General features: G+C 35.7%; 1 pseudogene; it reads left to right on the top strand.

The window, feature by feature from the left end:
• The first annotated feature begins 12,345 nt into the window (after positions 1–12,345).
• LOC140595315 (elongation factor 1-alpha 1 pseudogene) lies at positions 12,346–13,860 on the top strand (annotated as a pseudogene).
• Positions 13,861–23,638: the final 9,778 nt, after the last annotated feature.

Raw genomic sequence — 23,638 nt, 5'->3', positions numbered from 1 at the left:
GAGGGAGAATACTGTTCATTATTCAGCTGGACCCAATATAATCACAAGGATCTTTAATAAGAAGCAGAAAGCAGAAGGAGAGTCAGTGTCAGAGTGGTGCCATGTGGAAAAGACTTAGCCAGCCATTGTTGGTCTAAGGTGACAGGTGGCCATGAGCCAAGGAATGCAGACAGCCTCTTGAAGCAGGAAAAGACCCAAAAATGGATTTTCCCCTATAGCCTCCAGAAAGAATGCAGCCTTGTTAGCACTTTGACATTAACTTATCAAGACTCATTCAGATACCTGACCTCCAGAACTGGATAATAATAAATTTGTGTTGTTTTAAGCCACTAAAATTATGGTGATTTGATGTAGTAGTTATAGAAAATTAATATGCAAAATAAGGACTTCTTTCATTTATTCTTCCTTTATGAAATCTTTGTTAAGTTCCTGTAATATGTTAAACCTTTGTCAAAGTCCTGTAATTCTTCTAGTTCCTTAGGATACATTACTGGACAAAACAGGTAAATGTTGTTCTCATAGAGTTTACATTTTGTTGTAAGTGAGCAGCAAAAAAACAAAGCAGGGTACCCAAGTTCCAAAGGTCTCATCTTATCTTATCCAATCTCCAATGAATGTTATCCTGATCTCTAACACTGAGAAGCTATATTCTGGAATAAAGATATTTTAGGCAATAGAACTGTGTTTATGTATTATTAAAACACACTTAGAATTCCCTAACAACACATGTTTACCAACCCTATATCACACCCTGGTTTAACTCACTAACTTTTGTTTTGGTTATGCTGAAGCAGGTACCAGGGATATAAAAAAGTAACTCTTAAAAATTATCTCTGGAATTGATTTTAATAAACATTCTGAATAAATGTAATTTATTTGAATGTACTGTGCCAGGGGATGTAAACCACTGATTTTATGAAGACATAAAATTGTGGATGTTGAAAATATGGAATGCGTACATCTGTATTATAAAAAAAAGAACACTTGAGTTTGATTCTTAAATGCCATGAAAACTTGAAACCCATCTTGATGATAAATTTGATAAGATTATTATATTTCAAGTATTAAAAAAGTGATAAAATTTCATCCTAAGGCAGTTATTTTATGGGTCATACTTCTGAACATGCTGCAAACCTCATAAATCATGGGAATTCAATTTTAACTATACCTAATTATCTATGGATTTACCATTTTATTTTCATATAATGCCATGAAAATTGCTGTGTATTTGAAAACTTACACCACTCAATAAGTGAAAATATATTTTATGGAAGGAGAAGCTCTGATGAGAGATATATTCATGAAAAACATCGAAATATCACAAGTCATAAACAACTACAAGTGTTTGAGGCTTTTCTCTGAGGTCACACAAATGTAGTCACTTGAAAATAATCAATTTATTATATTGAGTCTTTAATACTCAATTCAAAGTTTTTAGCTGAAACAGAAAAATGAAAATGGGGAAGAAAAAACAATAAAACACTACAGGATTCTCTCTTTGTGCTGCAGAGTTTGAATGTTTAAAACTGAGGGGAAAAGGGAATACATTTATACAATATTAGTAAGCAAAATTTAACAGGTAAAGTCAAAATCATAGTTTTAAATGACTCTTTAAATAGGTGTCTGAGTCCTTAAACAGATGAGTTGTAAACTTTTATAGTGATTTTCTTTTTAATTCCAAGGGTTGTATTTTTTGAGGTATATATTAAATGTGCTCTGATTATGTATCAGCCACTGTGAAAGATGTTGAAGAATAAAAAGGTGGGTGGGGCAGTCTTTGTAGTTTGTATGCTTTGGGAGCTTAGTGTAGTGCAGTAGTTTTATTTTTAAGAAAATATTTTATTTATTTCTTCATGAGAGAAACAGAAAGAGAAGCAAAGACATAGGCAGAGGGAGAAGCAGGCTCCTCACAGGGATCCTGATGTGGGAATTGAGATTCCCCGGGCCTGGGAATATGCCTTGAGCCAAAGGCAGACACTCAACCACTGAGCCACCTAGGTGTCCCTAGTGACAGTGATTTTAAATACTGTCTTTGTTGGCTGCAGGAAGTTGACTTTTGCACCCCATAGGAGACCTGACAATCTCTGGAGATATTGCTGGTTGTCACAACTTGGGGGGAGGAAAGGTACGATAGCCATATAATGAATAGAGTCAGAGAATGCAGCAAATCATCCTACAATTCACAGAACAGGTTCCTACAACAAAAAGCTATCCAACCCCAAATGTCAATGGTGCCAAAGTTGAGACGCCAGGACTGTAGAATAGTACCAGACTGAAAATCAGGACACAGAATGGTCAATTACCTTTGATATTTGGAAGGTGAACCCTGGAGGTAGGAAGGGCACAGTTTCAAGAGTTAATCAAAGAAGGAGATACCTTTATGCAGATATATTACTGAGTTTGCTTAGGTCACTACTGTGTGAAAGAATGGCTATTTTGGTGGTAACTTCATAAAGACCTCAGAATTCTTCCCAGAGGGACGCCTGGGTGGCTCAGCAGTGGAGCATCTGCCTTGAGCTTAGGTGGTGATCCTGGGGTCCTGGGATGGAGTCCCGCATCAGGTTCCCCATAAGGAGCCTACCTCTATCTCTCTGTCTCTCATGAATAAATAAATAAAATCTAAAAAAAAAAAAAGAATTCTTCTCAGAGTTGTACACCTTGAATAAAGAAGGTTAGGGACATTTATATACAGAATGTCATTCATCCTTCTCTGAGAATTTCCCCCAATGTTAATTCTCCAGAAATTCAGCCTTTCTTGCATAAAAGCTGAGCGCTGGAAGAGTTCCCTACTTTGGAAGAGGCACTGGGTCTGAAAATGTGGTGTTCATGTTGGAGGTGGGATGCAAGCATGAAGGGGTAATTCTGAGCCCCCACTGAACCATCTGCCACAGAAATCAGATGTGAGCTACAAAACAAAACAAAACAAAAGCAAGCAAACAAACAAACAAACAAAAAACATGGCAAGGCCAATAGAGGCCTTTTCTCTACATCTTTTTTTTTAAGATTTTATTTATTTATTCATGACAGACACAGAGAGAGAGAGAGAGGCAGAGACACAGGCAGAGGGAGAAGCAGGCTCCCCGTGGGGAGCCCTATGTGGGACTTGATCCCGGGACTCTGGGATCACTCCCTGAGCCAAAGGCAGACACTCAACTGCTGAGCCACCAAGGTGTCCCTCTACATCTTTAATAAAACATGGTAATGTTTTCAACAATAACTTTAAGAATGTATGCAAAAGCACTATAAATACAAAATGCCAAAATATCACATTAATCAGGATTTGTGAATAATTTTATATTAACTGTGAACAATCTTACTAAACATGAAATTTAAGGATCCTATTTTTCCTGATGGTTAATGGATGATTGAAGGTCAATAATTAACAAAAACATGCACATGCAAATCCAATAAATAATAGATAGCTGACAAAGATCATCAAAAACTAGGGGGTAAAAAAGAAACCTGGGGCTTAATCCACCTGTTAGTATGTAGTACTGTAGAAGGGTTACATAATTTTTTAAGCAGACAGATCAGAGTTCAAATACTGTCTCTGAATGAGCAAGGGCAAAGTGCTAATTAATTTGAGCTTCTTTCTTTACCATCAAAAGTGCATGTTAATATGCTTAGACAAAATTATTATTAGGAATGAATAATTTATTAAAAACTTGACAAGAAATAACTGTCAAGAACTATGAAAGGTCTCAGACTTTATTCTACTTGCAAGCTAACAAGTTATCCTGTCACAATTCTGTGGATGATTGTAGAAGACATGAGACTCGTGGGTTAGAGATGAAAGTTTATTATTCACAGAAATAGCAGTAGACAGAGTATCAGCATTTTCCCACCATTTCCCAGCAGCCCAGTTCCCACAGGGTGACACAAATATGGCCAAATAACACCTGCACATTGGATGGGCTGTGTTATAGGGAGAGGAACCCTGAGCTTAGGGAACCTAATTTTTTTTTTTTTTTTAAGAGGAGGGCAGTGAGCATGCTAGCTAGCCCTTTGTTTGAGAGGTAGACACTGTTTTTATCTTGAAAGATTGCAAACAACTTTGTCCTTTGCTCCAGATCTGGGCAGTATATCTAGCACTGCTGTTCACTACCTGGACATCTTAAAAATAGCCTGTGACAAAGTACTCTCAGTACTTTGAGCACAAGATGTGTGAAAACATGGGACACCCATTGGGAATTGTTTCCCACAGCAGCTACTCAACATATTATTAATTTGTTCTGTTTTCAAAGTAGAATAATTCCTCAGAGTAAGAGTATACTTGAATGTATTTCTTTATATATTCAATTTTATACCAAGGATTATTTGCAAAATTAGGAAAAATGTTAGCCAACAAATTATTAAATAACTAATATAAATGATATGTGATGAACATTGTGGGAAATTTTGTTATTGACACAACCAATACATTTAACGGTAGAATTCAAAATTTAAATTTTGTTACTTAGAACTCTTGAAGATGTAACACACAAAGAACATCAAGGTGCCTGGGCGGCTCAGTCGGGTAAGGGTCCGACTCTTGATTTTGGCTCAGGTCATGATGTCAGGGTGGCGACCTGTGTCATTGGGCTCTTCACTGCTGGGCATGGAGCATGCTTGAGAGATTCTCTTTCTCCTTCTGTTCCTCCACCCTCCCCTGACACACATTCTCTCCTGTGCTCTTGCTCTCACATACCAAAACAAAACAAAACAGCGATTCTTAAATCACCGATAAACTGTTGTATCACTGAAGTGCATCAGGAAGCTTGAAGTATTAGAATGAAACAAAGAAATAAAAAACACTCTCCAGACGTTCTCTTTGTCTCCAAATTTTGTTCCTCAATGGGTGTCAGTTTCATAGCATCATTATTCTCTGACTCCAAAGACCAAACTTCTCTGCTTTTCTATTGTACATATAAGACACTAGGCGCCACTTCACACGGTTCAGTTACAGTTTAGAAATCTAGACTTTTCTTCCATATGAAGAATTCAGGCACTTAGAAAAGCAAATGATATGGCCCTCTCTGTTCTAATCAATTATGCAAGGCTCGGGGATGTGGCACATGGTGGGATGCAGTTCGCATCACTCAAAATGCATTTCAAGGTACCTTCTCTGTAATTTTGAAGGTAGGAAAGAAGGGAGCAGAGAGGCGGCTGAAAGCAAGGTCAGCCTAACCTAATAACTGTTTCTCACCTATTTCCACTTTTAGTATGGCTGGTGACTGGTAATTTCTTTTAGTATTACTGGTGGCTGGTAATTTCTTTTCAACTTAAAATACAAAAAGCAAGTTTTATCTTATTACCAATAAAGAGGGGAAAAGATCAGTCATTTTCATCTCTGCAATCCTAAATGATAACCCCGGCACAAAAGAGTTCAACTATCACTCCAAGTAGCAACTTAATTTCTTTTGAATAGACACCCTATCAGTCATAGATGGTGTCATTAACAATAACATCTAAATAACATCTAAAAATGTAGAAAACATTTTTCAGTTTACAGAGATTTATTCTCATAATTGCATTTTTTAAAATTTGTTTTGGTCAGCCTGGGTGGTGAGCTATCAATTTTGAGACTGTTAAAAGGAAAAAAAAAAAAAGTAGAGGAAAGAAAAAAAAAGAAAAATCACTAAGAACATAAGCACTATAAATATGATAGTAATCTATCTAGTGGGTCATAGGGAAGAGTGCCCATTTTTGAAGTGTTATATTTCTAAATAAGTGCTAAATATTTACTCATAGAATAATTATAGTTAATTATAGCTTGGTATACTTTCACATCTATTTAACAGACATTTTGCAAAGTCTGGTACTTGCAAGATAACTAATATGGTAGTTGTTACCAGCACTACTAATGAGCAAATATTTAAAACAATGTAAAAGCATTGCTAGTTATGCTAACTTTGACATCAAATATCCTTATCAAATTTACTTTTGTATAAAATATTAGCCACTTTTTTTTACTACTAAGGAAAATATATATACAAAGTACTATCCTATTTCTACAATAATTTCCAACTACATAAAGTATAGAATACATGGCTCAGATTTTTGCCACCCTCAGAATTTGAAGGTTACATAATTTGTCTAATAAATGAGCCATATAATATAATAGATGCTTATAAAATAAGCTTTGAGCGACATTATGGTTTGTTGAATTTAAATATGCATTTATTTTGGGGGTGACTTAATGATCTCTTGCATACATATTGCTTAGTATTTAACTCCTTAGAATAGTAATATGCAACAATGCCCTAGAAGCCTTTGTTTTAATATTGCATATGTATATATTCATTATAATATCTATCCTCTCATCGTTGCTGCATTTAAATACATCTCTTTACCCCTCAAGCCTATATGGTAAAATTATCTCTTTTAAGTTGAGTAATAACTATTCTGCAAAATATAGCCCTCAGTAAAATTGTCCAGCCAGAGGCATAAAAGATGAAGCAAGATTAGACAAGTAGAGAAGAAATGGCCTTATAGTGTATTTTTAATTTTGTATCTCTGCTTTGCTTTTTAATTTCTTCTCATGTGATCATTGGTCCATTCAAAACCCTGATGATATTTTAATTACATTCACTTAAGAATTAAGGACCCGTCTCATGGTTTAGTGGCTTAGAAAAACCACTCTTGGTTGGCAAAATACTTAAACAAACAAGCAAAACTAACAGCATGGCACACACATATACATACATGTGTGTATACATATACATATTCCAATAGTTTGTTCAACCTTACCAAGTAGATCCAGCTACCCATATACACATTTTCTCTTTATTTGGATATAGATCCCATCACCCCTAAAATCTATTTTATCACTATATGCCTTGCCTGGCATTTACATACTAGAATGAATATAAATCAAAAGAATTATAGCTTTAAAAATGCGAAATTTGGGGATACTTTTCTGGAAGACAAAAATGGAGCTGATTACCTGACATGTTTTCTTTGAAATGCTTTTATCTAAGTGAAGAGGTCCAATTGACAAGTAAATTAAACAAAAAGGTCTCCATGATTCATGAAATCCATTTAACTGATTTTGTACTCATTACTACATAGTTGATAATTTAAGAGGAAAATGCAGTTACAATGAAAATAGGGAGAGGCAAATATAAACAATATTTAACATTTAGTGTTAATAAAAAACTATTTTTCAAAAGAAATAAATAGCATATTTGAATAAGAAGCATAAAGTTGTAGGTGTGATGAAAAACCATGGGAAGACAAACTTTCAAGACTTAGCAGAGACTTAAAGTAGGATTAAAAGTGAAAAGATTGGTAGTTAGAGGATTACAGTCACTCTTTGCAAGCTCTCTCTCAGGTTTTGGAAGACCACACATAAAAGTCAAAAATAATTAAGGACCCATCCTCTAATATAGCACTCAGAAGTCGAATCCTTCATGATACCATCCTTTATTCTTCTAGAATTTATTTTTTAAAGATTTTCTTTATTTATTCATGGAGACACACAGAGAGAGAGGCAGAGACACAAGCAGAGGGAGAAGCAGGCTCCATGCAGGGAGCCTGAGGTGGGACTTGATTCAGGGTCTCCAGGATCACGCCCTGGGCTGCAGGTGGCGCTAAACCGCTGTGCCACCGGGGCTGCCCTAGAATTAATTCAAGTGAAGTATGTAGCAGGAATGGGTGAGGAAATATACAGTGTACCAGAGATAAAAGTAAAAAATTAAATTTTATATATATATATATATAAATGGTTTCTGCCCTCATTTTCCTATTTCCTCTTTAAAAATTCATTACCTATAACAAAAAAATAAAATCATGATTGCACACTAGTATATATTTCCCAGTAATATTTTTTCAGAATATTTTTGTATCCACAAATACATTAAGCTTTTAATAAAGGGATTATCTTTTACTTGGAAATATAATGCCCCCAAATCAACTGAAAGCTTATCATGTGGTAGCTATACATAGAATTTCTCCAAATTTAGGGTACTACTGTGCATCTGAAGCAGAAGAACCAGGGGCTTATGACTTTGATGATTTTGACTACAGTGTAATTAGAAGTAGGCATTAAGACTAGAGAGAGCCTCCTATATGCCAAGCACTGCTTCAGCAAGAAATAGGAATAAATGAACAACTGTAGAACATATAGTCCTTCTTCCACCAACTCTATGGTGATACAGATAATATAGACTACCAAAACTGCAGTTATAATAAAATGTTGAACTATGTTTGGGAGGGAGGCAGGTGGGTAAGAGAACATATAGAGAGACCTCTCACATGGATTTGGAGATGAGATTGGAAGATTGAGAATTTCTGAGAAAGCGTCTATTGTAAGGGGAGCTAAAACACGACCTAAATGATAAGTAGAAACCAGGCAGATAAGTGGATAGTGTCTGTGTGTATGTGTATGTGTATGCTTACATGTATGTATTGTGTAGAAAATGGAGTTTGGACAGAAACTGTTCTAGCCAAAGGAATTTCAACTAAAACAAATAAAAGAGAGAATAAAGCATATTGAGAGATATTAGTTTAGCATAGCTAAAGCAAATAATGTGAGGGGAAGAGGAATACAAGATGAAGCAAGACAGCTTTCAGGAAAGTCCTGTGAAAGAAAGAAAGAGAGAAAAGAAAGAAAGAAAGAAAGAAAGAAAGAAAGAAAGAAAGAAAGAAAGAGAAGAAGAAAGAAAGAAAGAAAGAAAGAAAGAAAGGAAGGAAGGAAGGAAGGAAGGAAGGAAGAAAGAAAGAAAGAAAGAAAGAAAGAAAGAAAGAAAGAAAGAAAGAAGAGAGAAAGAAAGAAAGAGCAGGCTCCAGAGAGCTAAATTGATTAAAACGGGTGGGAGAGAAAAAGACTGATTCCAGGTGACCAGTTGGAAGACAGGACTAGTATACTAGTAGTAGTGAGGCTGGGGGGAGGTTCTAGTTGTATTTAGGCAGCAGTCTGTAATATCTGGTATTTGGTGTAGGAACAGAAGTAAAAGGAAAGTCAAAAATTTAGCCACTTGGGAAGAAATACTTGAGGTTGAATGTATATGGGAAGATAAGAGTTCACATATACAGGAAGATAAAAATGAGTTCAATCTTAGCAGTATTATTTTTAAGTTCTTATAAGATACTCGGGTGGAGAAATCCTGAAGAAAATCAGATACAAATCAGGAGATCCACAGAAAAAGAGAGTTCTTTTTTTAAAAGACATTTTCAGAATCAATATATAGATAGCGATTGAAATAACAGGAATAGATAACATCATTCAGGAACATTATGTTGAATAAGATGAAGATCTAAGAAAGAAGCTTGACCACATATGGAAACAACTTAAGTGTCTATCAAAAGATGAATGGATGGGATGTCTGGGTGGCTTAATTGGTTAAGAGTCTGCCTTTGGCTCAGGTCATGATCCTGGGGTCCTAGGATCAAGCCCCATGTCATTTGTGACAACACGGATGGAGCTTAAGGGCATCATGCTAAGTGAGGTAAGTCAGACAGAGAAAGACAAATACCATACGCTATCACTTATATGTTGAATCTAAAAATCCAAACTCATTGAAAGAGTAGAATGGTGGTTAACAGGGGTGGGAGTGGGGGAGATGTTAGTCAAAGGATCCAGAACTCCAATTATAAGATGAATAAATTACGGGGATCTAAGGCACTGCCTGGTGATTATAGTAAATAATACTTATCATATATTTGAAAGTTTCTAAAAGAGTATGTTTTAAATGTTTTCATCCCAAAAATATGAAATGATATTTGTGTGATATGATGAAGATGTTAGCTAATGCAACAGTGGTAATCATTTTGCAATATATGGGTATGAAATCAACGCATTATATACCTTAAACTTACAGTGTTATATGTTGATTATATGTCAATAAAACTAGAAGATAATCTTGACCGATACCAACATTTACTGTCTCCTTCAGACTACGATGTAGTTTTCAAAGATTTAGAAGAAAAAAAAACACAGGAAAATGTGGTATATGAAAGCAAAGAGAGGTGAACATTGAAGAGATCTGGTCAAAGATGCCAAATGCTTCAGAGGCATAAGTACAGAGGTGTGCCTGTTTGAGAGATGTCAAAAAAAAGGTGTAATTGACTTTAGTGAGATTAGTATGGACAATGTTAGGATCAGAGAGTAGATGAGGGTTCAGAAGTAAAACCAATCTGGTCAGGAGGTTCTTTTAAGAGGAAGAGACACAACCAGTGGCTGAAGAATTAAACAAGATTGAATACATGTTTGCTGTGGCTGTTCTGTATATTTTAAGTTTATTCATCTCTGTCTTATGCTGATGGGAAGTGATGGAAAATTCCAAGACATAAAAGCGATAAAGGGTACTCCAAAATTCAAGTTTCTGAGCACATGAAAAAGGATGAGCTCTAAAATGGAACCAGAATGATAAACTATACCAAGGAGGAACAGCCTTATATAAAAGATAGGGAATAAATGGAAAGTTACATATGCAGATATATTTAAATGTTGAGGGTTTGTGATTAAAGATTTTCTGGTATAAATTATATTGCTCTGAGAACTAAAATATGAGTACATCTATTGAAAATAGGGAAGGAGTGGGTGGATTCTGTGAGTGGAGGAAGGTGAAGGCTTAAAATATCTTCTATGGAAAGTTATGAAATATTATCTAAAGGTGTATAAGGAATAATAATATAACACAGCTAAGGTCAGAGACCATGAACAGATAGGATACTAATCTGTACAATTGGTTAACTTTTATCAGTTGGATGTAGACTCAGAGAAACCCAATAGGCACATAGTCACATTTGTTCAAAACTAGAGTTTGGTCAAATGAAAAGACAATTTAGTTAAATATTTATCTGTTTATGAGAGAGAGAGAGAGAGAGAGAGAGAGAGAGGGGCAGAGACACAAGCAGAAGGAGAAGTAGGCTTCTCACAAGGAGTCCAATGCAGGACTCAATCCCGGATCCTGGATTCACGCCCTGAGCTGAAGGCATACACTGAACCACTGAGCCTCCCAGGTGTCCCTGAAAAGACAAATTAACAAAGGAACAATAAAGATAAAAATATTGGAATGAAGTAAAGTTAAAGCAAAGACTTGATATAAACTTTTCCTCATTTGAAAGTGTATTTAAGGCATCAAATGTTTTAAATAATAATTACTGCACAGAGATGGTATGATGATTAAGTGACAAAATATGTCATAAATATGCCATAAATATGTACTATCTAGCACACTACATTCACAAATAGTCAAAGAGTAATGGTCTCTTTCCTTACTTTAGCATTGCATAGAACACTTTCAGAGAATGATAGTAGATCTATATTCTTGAAATTATGATAGAAAGTTAAAAAAATAAACATAATTACCTTCAGAATAAATTTTAAACCACAACCATTGCTCTAAAATCCTATTACACAACATTCCTTTACATGCAGTACAAAGTATGAACAGTTGGTATAGAAAGAAAGATTCTCCTCCTTAAAGTAAATATAGGAATGAGAAGAAGATAGTGTGAATGATGACAGCCAAAACTTTTATTAGCATTTTACAATGTAAAGTTGCTTGAATTTTGTAACAAGGCTTTAGAGAATAGTCTAAGATAAAAAGTCTTGTGTGACTTTCAGTAGAATAGGATGTTTCTATGCTTAGGTACAAATATGGAACTTCAGCTGACAGGGAAGGGGCAGAAAAGCATCAAGGTCTGGATTTCTCCCCATGGGAACGAAAGAACATTTGATTCCATAATGGAATGGAATTTCAGTAACAGATCCCTGTCAGTTAACTGTAATGAAAGCATAAACTTATAAATTTTGCATAACTAGGATACTGTTTTGCTTGAATTGTTCTCTTATACTCAATTTACTGTCAATCTTTTTCAGTTTTCTTTGCCGTGTTACCTTGTGTTAAACCAGTGTTTTCATTATCCGCAGACTCAACATATGTCACCCAGTATTTGGGAAAACATTCAGGCCCTGAAGACACTGAAAAGCTATGTGATTTCTAGAAGTCCATGGAGATGCTCAATACCTTTTTGGCAAACAACAAGAAGAAAGTGCCACTTGGCCATCTCTTCTCATGCAGTGTATGCCACGATACTCCCTAACACAATTACTTTACTGAGACGATAAGATGCCTTTACTCCATTTAGAAATGTGAAGTGGGGATCCCTGGGTGGCGCAGCGGTTTGGCGCCTGCCTTTGGCCCAGGGAGCGATCCTGGAGAGCCGGGATCGAATCCCACGTCGGGCTCCCAGTGCATGGAGCCTGCTTCTCCCTCTGCCTGTGTCTCTGCCTCTCTCTCTATCTCTCTGTGACTATCATAAATAAAAGAAAATAAAAATATTAAAAAAAGAAAGAAAGAAATGTGAAGTGGGCTTTTTTGCAATGGGTTTGCCACCAGAACACAGGTGTCATGAAAACCATCGCTAAACCTAAACCAAAATGGGAAAGGAAAAGACTCACATCAACATCGTCGTCATTGGACACGTAGATTCGACCACTACTGGCCATCTGATCTACAAATGTGGTGGGATCGATAAAAGAACTCTCGAAAAATTTGAGAAGGAGGCTGCTGAGATGGGAAAAGGCTCCTTCAAGTATACCTGGGTCTTGGATAAACTGAAAGCTGAATGTGAATGTGGTATCACTATTGATATCTCCCTGTGGAAGTTCGAGACCAGCAAGTATTATGTGACCATCATTGATGCCCCAGGACACAGAGACTTTATCAAAAACATGATTACAGGCACATCTCAGGCTGACTGTGCTGTCCTGATTGTTGCTGCTGGTGTTGGTGAATTGGAAGCAGGTATCTCCAAGAATGGGTAGACCCGTGAACATACCCTTCTGGCTTACACACTGGGTGTAAAACAACTAATTGTTGGTGTTAACAAAATGGATTCCACTAAACCACCCTACAGCCAGAAGAGATACGAGGAAATCGTTAAGGAAGTCAGCACCTACATTAAGAAAATTGGCTACAACCCTGACACAGTAGTATTTGTGCCAATTTCTGGTTGGAATGGTGACAACATGCTGGAGCCAAGTGCTAACATGCCTTGGTTCAAGGGATGGAAAGTCACCTGTAAAGATGGGAATGCCAGCGGCACCACACTGCTTGAAGCCCTGGATTGCATTCTGCCACCAACTCATCCAACTGATACGCAAGGGCTTATCTGATAAGCCCTTGCGTCTGCCTCTCCAAGACATCTACAAAATTGGTGGTATTGGTACTGTCCCAGTGGGTCGAGTGGAGACTGGTGTTCTTAAGCCTGGCATGGTGGTCACCTTTGCTCCACTCAATGTTACAACTGAAGTAAAGTCTGTTGAAATGCACCATGAAGCTTTGAGTGAGGCTCTTCCTGGGGACAATGTGGGCTTCAATGTCAAGAACGTATCTGTCAAAGATGTTCGTCGTGGCAACGTGGCTGGTGACAGCAAAAATGACCCACCAATGGAAGCAGCTGGCTCAGGTGATTATCCTGAACTATCCAGGCCAAATCAGTGCTGGATATGCACCTGTGCTGGATTGTCACACAGCTCACATTGCTTGCAAGTTTGCTGAGCTGAAGGAAAAGATAGATCGTCGTTCTGGAAAGAAGCTGGAAGATGGTCCCAAGTTCTTGAAATCTGGGGAGGCTGCCATTGTTGATATGGTTCCTGGCAAACCTATGTGTGTTGAGGGCTTCTCTGATTATCCTCCTCTTGGCCGTTTTGCTGTTCATGACATGAGCCAGACGGTTGCTGTGGGTGTCATCAAAGCAGTGGACAAGAAGGCAGCTGGAGCTGGCAAAGTCACCAAGTCTGCCCAGAAAGCTCAGAAGGCTAAATGAATATTATCCCCAATACCTGCCACCCCAGTCTTAATCAGTGGTGGAAGAACGGTCTCAGAACTGTTTGTGTCAATTGACCATTTAAGTTTAATAGTAAAAGACTGGTAAATGATAACAATGCATCGTAAAACCTTCAGAAGGAAAGGAGAATGTTTTGTGGACCACTTGTTGTGTGTGTGTGTGTGTGTGTGTGTGTGTGTGTGTGTGTGCGCACGTGTGTGGCAGTTTTAAGTTATTAGTTTTTAAGATCAGGACTTTTTAATGGAAACAACTTGACCAAAATTCGGTCACAGAATTTTGAGACCCATTAAAACAAAAGTTTAATGAGAAAAAAAAAAAGAAAAAAGAAATGTGAAGTGGATTCAAGATGCTAGTGTCAAAAGTTTAAAAGCCTATTCTACTCATCAAACAAATCCGGGCCTTATTTATAAAATGCAAAGCAAAAGTACAGTGATATAAAGAGTATCACTATCATGATTTTATTCTATATATACCCTTTACTGACAATATTTCAGTCAAATTATTTTGTGTCTCTACTAAATTCCACAACCTGGTATGTTATCTGCTTTGGTTATTATAAGGCAAACAAACATCAGCAGACATAGTTTACCTAAATCTCATTTTTGTCAGGTACAATCCCTGGCTCAATTTACATTGATTAGTAGAAGTCAGGATTACTATTTTCTTACAAATACATACAGAAATTCCACATGCCATTTTAATGTTTTGATTGCAAAAATAGTAGGAAAGGTTCATTAGAAATTCTAGAATATATATGTTTATTTGTTACAGTCTAAAAATTTTATTTGGTGGTTGTAGCTCGTCTCAGTCTTACTGCTATTTGCTTATTGTAATGTTGTTAACAAAATTAGTCTAGGAGAAAACTTTTATTTTTCCATCATGGAAGAATTGTATTTAATAAGGCTTTTTCCCCAGAAGTGCTGAAGAATAGGTAAAAGAGACTATAGTATAGGCCATATCTCTCCTTGGATTATTTTAATACCTTCCTTATTATTGAATCTAGATCTTCTACTAGACACCATATATCCTCCACACCATAGCCAAAGGGATCTAACCAATTCCTCAGGGCTTGCCATTCAACTATTGAAAATGCTTCAGAGGAGTCCCAGCTCTATGATTATGTCCCTTCTGATTAATAGTGACAAAAGAAATCCATTATTTGCTGCTAAACATTCCTTCTATATCACTAGGCTGTCCTCAGTGTCCCCATAAAGCCTATATTCTAAAACAGACCATCCTAAATCTCATTCTCCAAATCTGGTTAAAATATGACCAACTGTATTCCAATTCTATTACTCTCTGGATGAAAATACAGAAACTTGCTTTTATTTAGGTAGTATTTTTGTTTATATCAGATTTCTCTCTCCAGGAGAAAATAAGTTCCCAGATAGCACACAATACATTTTATTAGCATTCCAGGAAATCATATAATGTAGAATGATTCCCAGAAAGAAATAAAAATTTAAGATAAATAAAAAGAACTGAAAACATGCTTGTTTTATTTTTTTTTAATATTTTGTTTATTTATTCATGAGAGACAGAGAGAGAGAAAGGCAGAGACATAGGCAGAGGGAGAAGCAGGCTCTCTGTAGGAACCTGATGTGGGACTCAATCCTGGACTCCGGGATCACCACACCCTGAGTCAAAGGCAGGCGCTCAACCACCGAGCCACCCAGGCATCCCGCATTCTTGTTTTAAAAAATAGTCTTGCAGGTATATCTATAAACATTTTTGCAGTTTCCAAATTTAAAACTCCAAGAAATTAAAGCTTAAATTCATTTTGAAACGGTTCTATAGAAATTACAAATCATTCTAAGCTGGTGGTATCAGATATTTTTCTTCATTAATGTTCTGAAACAAAGTGGCATGATTTAAACTCTCAGCTAGTTCCCATAGCGAATTTTAAGAGAAACATATTCATTTCCATGAAACATTTTTTGCCTTAGTTTTTTTGGTTTTCTAATATTTTATATAATTCTAAAGATTAAACAAATCACACAATCATTTGATATATGAAAAGCCTCCAAACTGGTAACTTTCTCTATAATGTTAAATGATTGTAATAGATAACATATTTGAATATTAATCATTGTACTTCAGTTTTTAACCCTTATTTGTATGTGATTCTTCTTGTTGTACTGTTATATTTTTTGTACTGTTATTTTCAACTGTAGTTGCATGTCAAACACTCCTAGCAGCTTTTAAAAAGATACTGACTTATAGGCTACATGCCAGAGCTATTAAAAATGATTCATGGGTTGGTACTGGGTATTAGCAATTTTAAGTTCCAGTTGACTCTAATGTATGACCAGGTCTGAAAACCACTATTTTAGTCAGAAGTATCCACATTTCTTTGGGGAAATTTAGGCTTGTTCCAAAAGACCTGCAAGAACACAACGGAAATAATAACACCAAGCTTTTGATTTCTAAAGAGCTGGTTGGGCTGAGAAAAGAAAGGTCTCAAAGTAATCAAAATGGAAGACTCTGGGAATCAAGGGAACAGTTTATATTGCAACAATCTGGAAGACATAAGAGGAAGATCAGGTTAGCCAACTCTCTGGGCACCCACCTGGGCTGAAAAGTTAGAAAAGTGAGAGGCATGACTTTGAAGCAGATCTGGGAAGCCTGAGTCTAGGGGATTATACCTGCCAATGGAAGAAGAGAAGCCGCATCTAAAAATCTCTCAGACTTATGCAAGCCCGCAAAACACCTGTATCTGTTTAAATGAGCACTTTCTGTTGGCAGAGTTAAGATCCCTCTTAGCTGACCTCACCTTCTGGTTGATCTTTGCTGAAAGCCTCCTTCTACAGCTACCTACATGCTGTATGTGGCTGAACACGAAGCAGTGATGCCATCTCATGCAAGACTTTGCTGTGATCCATTTGTAGTATCCCATATTAAAATGCTACCTTACAAAGCCTTAGTACATGCATGATAGCCCCAAACAGAGAATGGCATCCTCAATACTAGAGACTTAACGCTCATTAGAAAGGTAACATGCAAAGCACATGCACCTGAGTGGCACAATAAAGTGGTAAATCTTTTCCTGTTATATAACCATTCACAAAATTGATCCTAGTTTATTAATCACGTGATTCCACACTACATCATACAACATATTCCCTATTATGGAAAGATTCCACCATTTCTGAAAGATTTAATGAACGAAAAAAAATGGGACAAAAAGGAAGAGAAAGCTACTCCCTTTTCTTTCCTCCCTCCACTCTTTTAACCCCCTTCTTTCCCTTTCTTCTGTCCCTGCTTCTTCTCTTTCTTCCATCTGGTCTTTCATGCCTTTCCATTTTTCTTTAATGATTTTATATTATGATTTAATAATGAGTACAGTCTAGGTACCAGCTTCTTAGGTAAGAAGAGAATCTTTATATGAGATTCTTTGTCTTTCCATATTTCAAAGTCTTGGAAAGCAATGCATATTGTAATAGTTTATAGAGCAAAACAATTGTAGTAGTCATGTTATCTCAATGTCACAGTTTTTATAAGATATTACAGAGAAGATATTAAACATTCACAAATAGATGCTTCTAATTGTAGAAAGAGGTATGCAAATATCAGAAATAAAATCGTCTTAACCTATCCTCTGAGATTTATTGTTTACTCAGAAAAAGTTTGTCAATTTTATAGCCGGAGAGATCAATTTCAGATCATTCTTTCCTGATGAAAAATTTCAATTATGCAAGGTCTTTAGAGTCTATAAAAAATTCTCCCTTGAATCTTACTTCTTTCTGGCTCTATTTCCTTCCTCTTATCCCAGCAGATGACAGGTAATTGCTAAAATAGATAACTTCTATAAAGATCATAATACGCTCTTCAATTTGCAATGCAGTTACAAATTTTCCCTTCCATCTTTGAGGTCCTGGAAGACTTTCAAATCATTTACTTAGACATTTATTTACTAGCTACTTAGGAAACATAATTATAAACTGAGAATATATGCATTAAGTTCCGTGTACTCCATAAATGGCACCCAAGTTCTCAATTCAACAGTGATACCTATCACTCAATATGCACTATATAAATTAGAAATCCATTCTTTACCAGTAAATATTAATAGTCTTTTAAAACATGACATATTTACAGTTAATCTTCCAAATAGTATACATCATTTTTTCTTAACCTGAAACTTGTATGCATATGTAAAAAGGTAGTTGTCTTGCCTCCACAACTCATATGCTGTAGAAATAACTTTATTGGTATGCTTTCAGTTTCTTTATTCATAGAGTAGGAAAACAAATGATTGTACTTGATTCTAAGATATACCTTTTTTTCACATATTAAGCTTCCTAAAGTCAACATATATCTTACAGTCAATATAAGGAAGAATTTTACCAGACATTCAGATATTATGTAGCTTCATTTGTTGCAAGTGTTCAAATTTAACTTAGAATAAGCTAATATTTCTATTCAAAGGGCTTTTCATATTACTTGGTCCTTCCTTCCCAAAGTAGAAGTTAGAACTCATTCCCCTAGTAATCCTTGGAGCTGGAGTGCTGGCATGTAACCCACATTCTCCAAGTGAGGGACATCTATGCTTTATAATTTTAAAATTGAGCAATGTGAAGAAGCACATTATACGAAGATGCAAGTACACACAGTATTGATCATTTAATATATGGGAAGATTAGCATACTTTCATTTGCAGTAGTAGCAGTAACAGAGTTTGTGTTCAGTCACTAGCATCCATGATGTATGAATCATCCTTCCTCAATTTACTGATGTCAAGCCTGGGGGCTATAGAGATTTCACTAAATCCATTCAGTATCTGTAGTTCTCTTGACTATGTAGCACCCAAACCTGGTTTTCAGGTTCTCCTGGTAAGCCTGTTAGTTACCTAATGTTACATGCTCAATTTCCTTTCTGCTTAAAGTGGGCAGGAACCAGAATCCTTGAATATTGGACTTCTCATTAGGTTGTCATCTCATTCATGTTATTTGAGCCATGAGTAAGTGAATATGGATCCCTAATTGTCTTAAAAATTATTACACCATGCAGCGTGCCTGGTTAAGCAACCGATTCTTGATGTAGGTTCAAGTCATAATCTCAGTGTCCTAAAATTGATCTCTTACATGGGGCTCTGTGCAATGCATGGAGATTCTCTCTCTCTCTCTCTCTCTCTCTCTCTCTCTCTCCCTCACCCTCTCCTTCCTTCCCCCCAGCATTGCCTCCTTTCTCTGTCATAAAAATAATTATTACATCATGTAAAAAGCTATGGGTCATTCAGAAGATTACATGTCATAGGGCATACAATATAATAAATGGACATAGAATTGCCAAATAGTTCAGAATCCTCAAAGAATTTCCTAAAGTAGAGAGGTAGTTTTATGAGTAATTTATGAGTTAAGGAATAACATTCAAATGCTGAATATTGCTGGGTCATAAGCTTCTGACTTCTTTGCAAAAGAACTTGTTAAATTTCAAGAATATTTAATTTAACCATTGAACAAACTGTAAAAATAATTTTTAACAAATAGGGATTGCAAATAATAAACTAATATTATTTAATCAGTCTTGGAGTTTCCCTAGTATAAACCATAATATTTAAGGTAAAAAAGAAATCAGGATATCCTTTATTATTTTTATTATTTTTTAAAGATTTTATGTATTTATTCATGAGAGACACACACACACACAGAGAGAGAGAGGCAGAGACACAGACAGAGGGAGAAGCAGGCTCCATGCAGGGAGCCCGATGTGGGACTCAATCCCGGGGCTCCAGGACCAGGCCTTAGGCTGAAGGCAGCGCTAAATCACTGGGCCACTGGGGATGCCTATAAATCAAGATATCCTTTAAAATTTGAATATGTACAAGATATAAATAAGAAAGTTATTTACAGCTTTATGGTCTACAAATGATAGAGCTGCAAGACACAGATTGTCACTAAGGAGATTACACATGGAAAACCAAAGTCAAGAGGGGGGACAAAATCAAGTCCACTAAAGTAATTTGAAGCTTTTTGATCCTATAGTCAGAGCAAACATTGTATATAGGCCAGTTCTTAACCAGATTAACATAAAACTTCACATAAAAAGCCTATTTGCCTCAGTTCCTATTATTCAATACAACAGGTTTAGTTTCCTTTTTTTTTTTTTTTTTTCAACACGTTTCGTTTTCAACAAAAACTTGACAAGGCTTGCCAAAAGCCATGCTAAAACCCGGTCCGAAGAGAAAAAGCAAGAATCAGAACCACACTCAGCTATGACAAAGAAGTTATCATTTTCAGACAGCAATTTTAAAATATCTATGATTCATATGTTAAGGGTGCTAATTAAAAAATTGGACAACACGCAAGAACAGATGGATAATGTAAGCAAGGAAATGAAAACTCTTAAGAAGGAATCAAAAGAGAACATGAAAAATCAAAAACATTGTAACAGAAAATGAAGAGTGCCTTTGATGGACATTCAAAAAGAAAAGACACAAATGGCCAATACTGGAAATGAAATGACACGAAGTGAGAGAGAGGTCATCCCTACCAACCCCATAACAATAAAAAGATAATAAAGAAAACACAAACAACTCTACGCCCATAAATCTGATAACTTATATGGAATGGGCCAATTTCTTGAAAGCCACAAACTACCAAAACTCACAGAAAGATAAATAATCTGACTATGCTGTATCTAAAAAAAAAAATTGAATAATACATTCTAAGATCATTGCTTTTTCTATTTTTTTTTTGATCATTGCTTTTTCTAAATGAAAACCAAATATAAAAAAGTTTGTATATAGGATCTCAGAAAAGCTTAAAGCTTCGTGAGGAAATAAAAAAAATGTTATTTCAATCCACAGATATGGCAGTATGTATATATATTTATTTTTTAATTCTCTGAATGTGATATTTTTTCTAGGTTAAAGTAGAAGAATAGAGTAATGACTATTAGCTTTTAAAAAGCAGTTTCTTATAGTTAGATCATTTGATTATTAATCAAAGGGAGAATTGAATCATGTTAAAATATTAAAATTCTCAAAAAAGAAAAATGATGATAATGATAGGAAATTAGAAAAGTTTAAGAGTACAGATTTATGGGTTCTGAGTGTATTAGTTTCCTATTATTAAAATACCAAAATAACAACTTACTACAAATTCTGTTAATACCTAAAAGCAAAACAATTTTATTATTTTATAGTTCTGGAGATCACAAGTCCAATACTATCTCATTGGGTTAATAGCAATCTGTCAGTGCAGAGTGCATTCCTTTCTAGACTCCTGGGGAAAATCCTTGTCCCCTCAACTGTTGGCAAAACTTATTTGGTTCTATCTAACTGTACTGAGGTCTCCTTTTCCTAGCTAGTTGTAAGCTGGAGGCTACCCTTTACAACCAGGAGCCTTTCTCCTGTCCTTGCACATGGTTCTGTACTCCTGAGAACTGACCACAGGGCATGAAATCGCCCTCTTGCTGCCATCTTTCTTTCCTCTTTTTCCTTTATTGTATCTCTCTGACCTGCTCTTTTGCCTTCTTCTTCCACTTTTAACTATCCACATAACTGTTTTGGACCCAACTGGATAATCCAGGACACCCTCCCTATTTTAAAGTCAAATGATTAGCAACATTAATTCTATCTGCAAACCAAAATTCCATTTCATCACAGAATGATAATGTACTCACAAGTTTGATACCAGGATTATAAAATGTAGACAGCCCTGGGGAGCCATCATTCTGCCTATTGACCAAGCTTTTCAACCAGATATGAAAAGCTGTTATTTCACCTTTTGCAGACACTGCTTTTCATTGAGAATATTAAGCCAATAAATATAAGGTGGGATAAGCCCATGCAGGAAAATAGACTCAAACTTAGCAGCCTTTGGAATTTAATGATGCATTGACTTCTATATTATTTAAACTCATTGCCTCCTTTACTTGTTTATTGAAGAAACAGGCTTGATAAGATGCATAGTAAAAAAAAGGGGGGGGGGATTTTTTTTACCTTCACAGGTTTTAGATGAGTTTTTGGAACTCTTGTCCCTCTGTCTGGATGATAAATCATAATCAAGCATTAATAATTTCATTTGTAGGTGTTATAATGACTATTACAAGCAAACATCAAATTTGCAATCCCATTCTAGCCAAAGTTCCTTTACCATTAGAATGCAAACACATTTTTCTTCTATCATCACAAACTTAGAGGTTTGGTGTTTAATTACTATCAATATGTAAATGATATTTCATAATTGGTACTGAAATATAGAATTGTATCAGGTATGTCTCATGTGTACAGCAAGCTAAATGTTTTTTTTTAAGATTTTATTTATTTATTCATGAGAGACACAGAGAGAAAGAGAGGAAGAGACACAGGCGGAGGGAGAAGCAGGCTCCTCATAGGGAGCCTGATGTGGGACTCGATCCGGGTCTCCAGGGTCACACCCTGGGCTGAAGGTGGTGCTAAACCGCTGAGCCACTCGGGCTGCCCAGCAAGCTAAATGTTATAAATTTATTGCACTTAGTACATATATTATGCCATGGCAATCAAGTAAGTGTCATGATTTGTAAGAGCACTGGAGTCTACAGTCTGAGTCATAATTGTGGCACTCTCTTCCTAGCTCTGTATCCTTAGTCAACTCTCTTAGTATTTCTATGTCTTAATTTCCTCAACTATAATAATAGGTAGGGTAATGATATAGCTCAACCCATAGGGTTATTGAGCATTAGCTATTTAACACATTAAAAAAGCATAAAAGGATGCCCAAATAAAATATACATTTACTATGAGATTTTTGTGTTTTTCTTAAAAATATAATCACTTAAGTTTTCAACATGCTCAAGTAGAAGTATAGAGACTTGACATTTAAACTATATATTGAATGAATACTAATGCTGGTAATAAATATATGAAACAGCAGAGCTACAATACATCAATACAATTTAAAACAATAGGAAATAGGTACATATATAGGACATATTTTGTTTTGAGTCTTTAAAAAAGAATTTTTCGGGATGCCTGGGTGGCTCAGCATTTGAGCATCTGCCTTTGAGTCAGGGAGTGATCCCGGGGTACCGGGATGCAGTCCCACATTGGGCTTCCTGCATGGGACCTGCTTCTCCCTCAGCCTGTGTCTCTGCCTCTCTCTCTCTCTCTGTGTGTCTCTCATGAATAAATAAATAAAATATTTTTAAAAAATTTAAAAATAAAAAAAAATTCTTGAAGTAAATGTTGCTTATTTGTGGTCTGTAATATTTAAAATTGCATATAGCATAGTTACACTAGCCATGCTACTTTCCATCCCAACTTTAAAATAATTAAAAACTTATTAAGGTGGGTTGTTGACAGAACTTAAGAAACAACTATATTCTTTCCTTATAAAGTTACTTTAAAGACAGTTTGTTCCAAATAAGAGGATTATACAAAAATGAGCCAAAGAAGGAAACCGAAATGTGAGGTATTTATCATTTGCTTAATAGGTCAGTTTATTCCGCTTAAGTATATAGCTTTCCTGAAATTTTCTTTTTAACATCAAAACTATGAGAAACATATAAAATCGTAAAAAATGCATATTTTATGTTATTTAAATGCTTAATTTAAACTCTAATTAAATACTTTTGTTGTTGTTTAGGGTGGAAAGCTCGTTTAATAATAATAATAATATTACAAGCCCACCGGGCAGGGAGCCTGGGACAGGACAGTAAGTGCAGGCTAAGCAATTTAGTTTAATTTTGCAAGTAGAGAGATCTAAAATCCCAGGCTATGATAAGTCAAAAATAAATGAGGGAATTGGTATGAGCTTAAAAAAGCAGACCTCGGCTAAATCTCTCCAGGACCTCCAGAGTTTCATTTATTAAATCAATAAATCTAGGGAAATAAAATTTTGTTCAGATATTATAGAAATTAATTATTTTTTAAAAG

The sequence above is a fragment of the Vulpes vulpes genome, chromosome 14 (genome assembly GCF_048418805.1).
Source record: "Vulpes vulpes isolate BD-2025 chromosome 14, VulVul3, whole genome shotgun sequence".
In the NCBI taxonomy this organism is placed as follows: domain Eukaryota; kingdom Metazoa; phylum Chordata; class Mammalia; order Carnivora; family Canidae; genus Vulpes; species Vulpes vulpes.
This window is presented reverse-complemented; position numbering and strand designations above follow the sequence as displayed.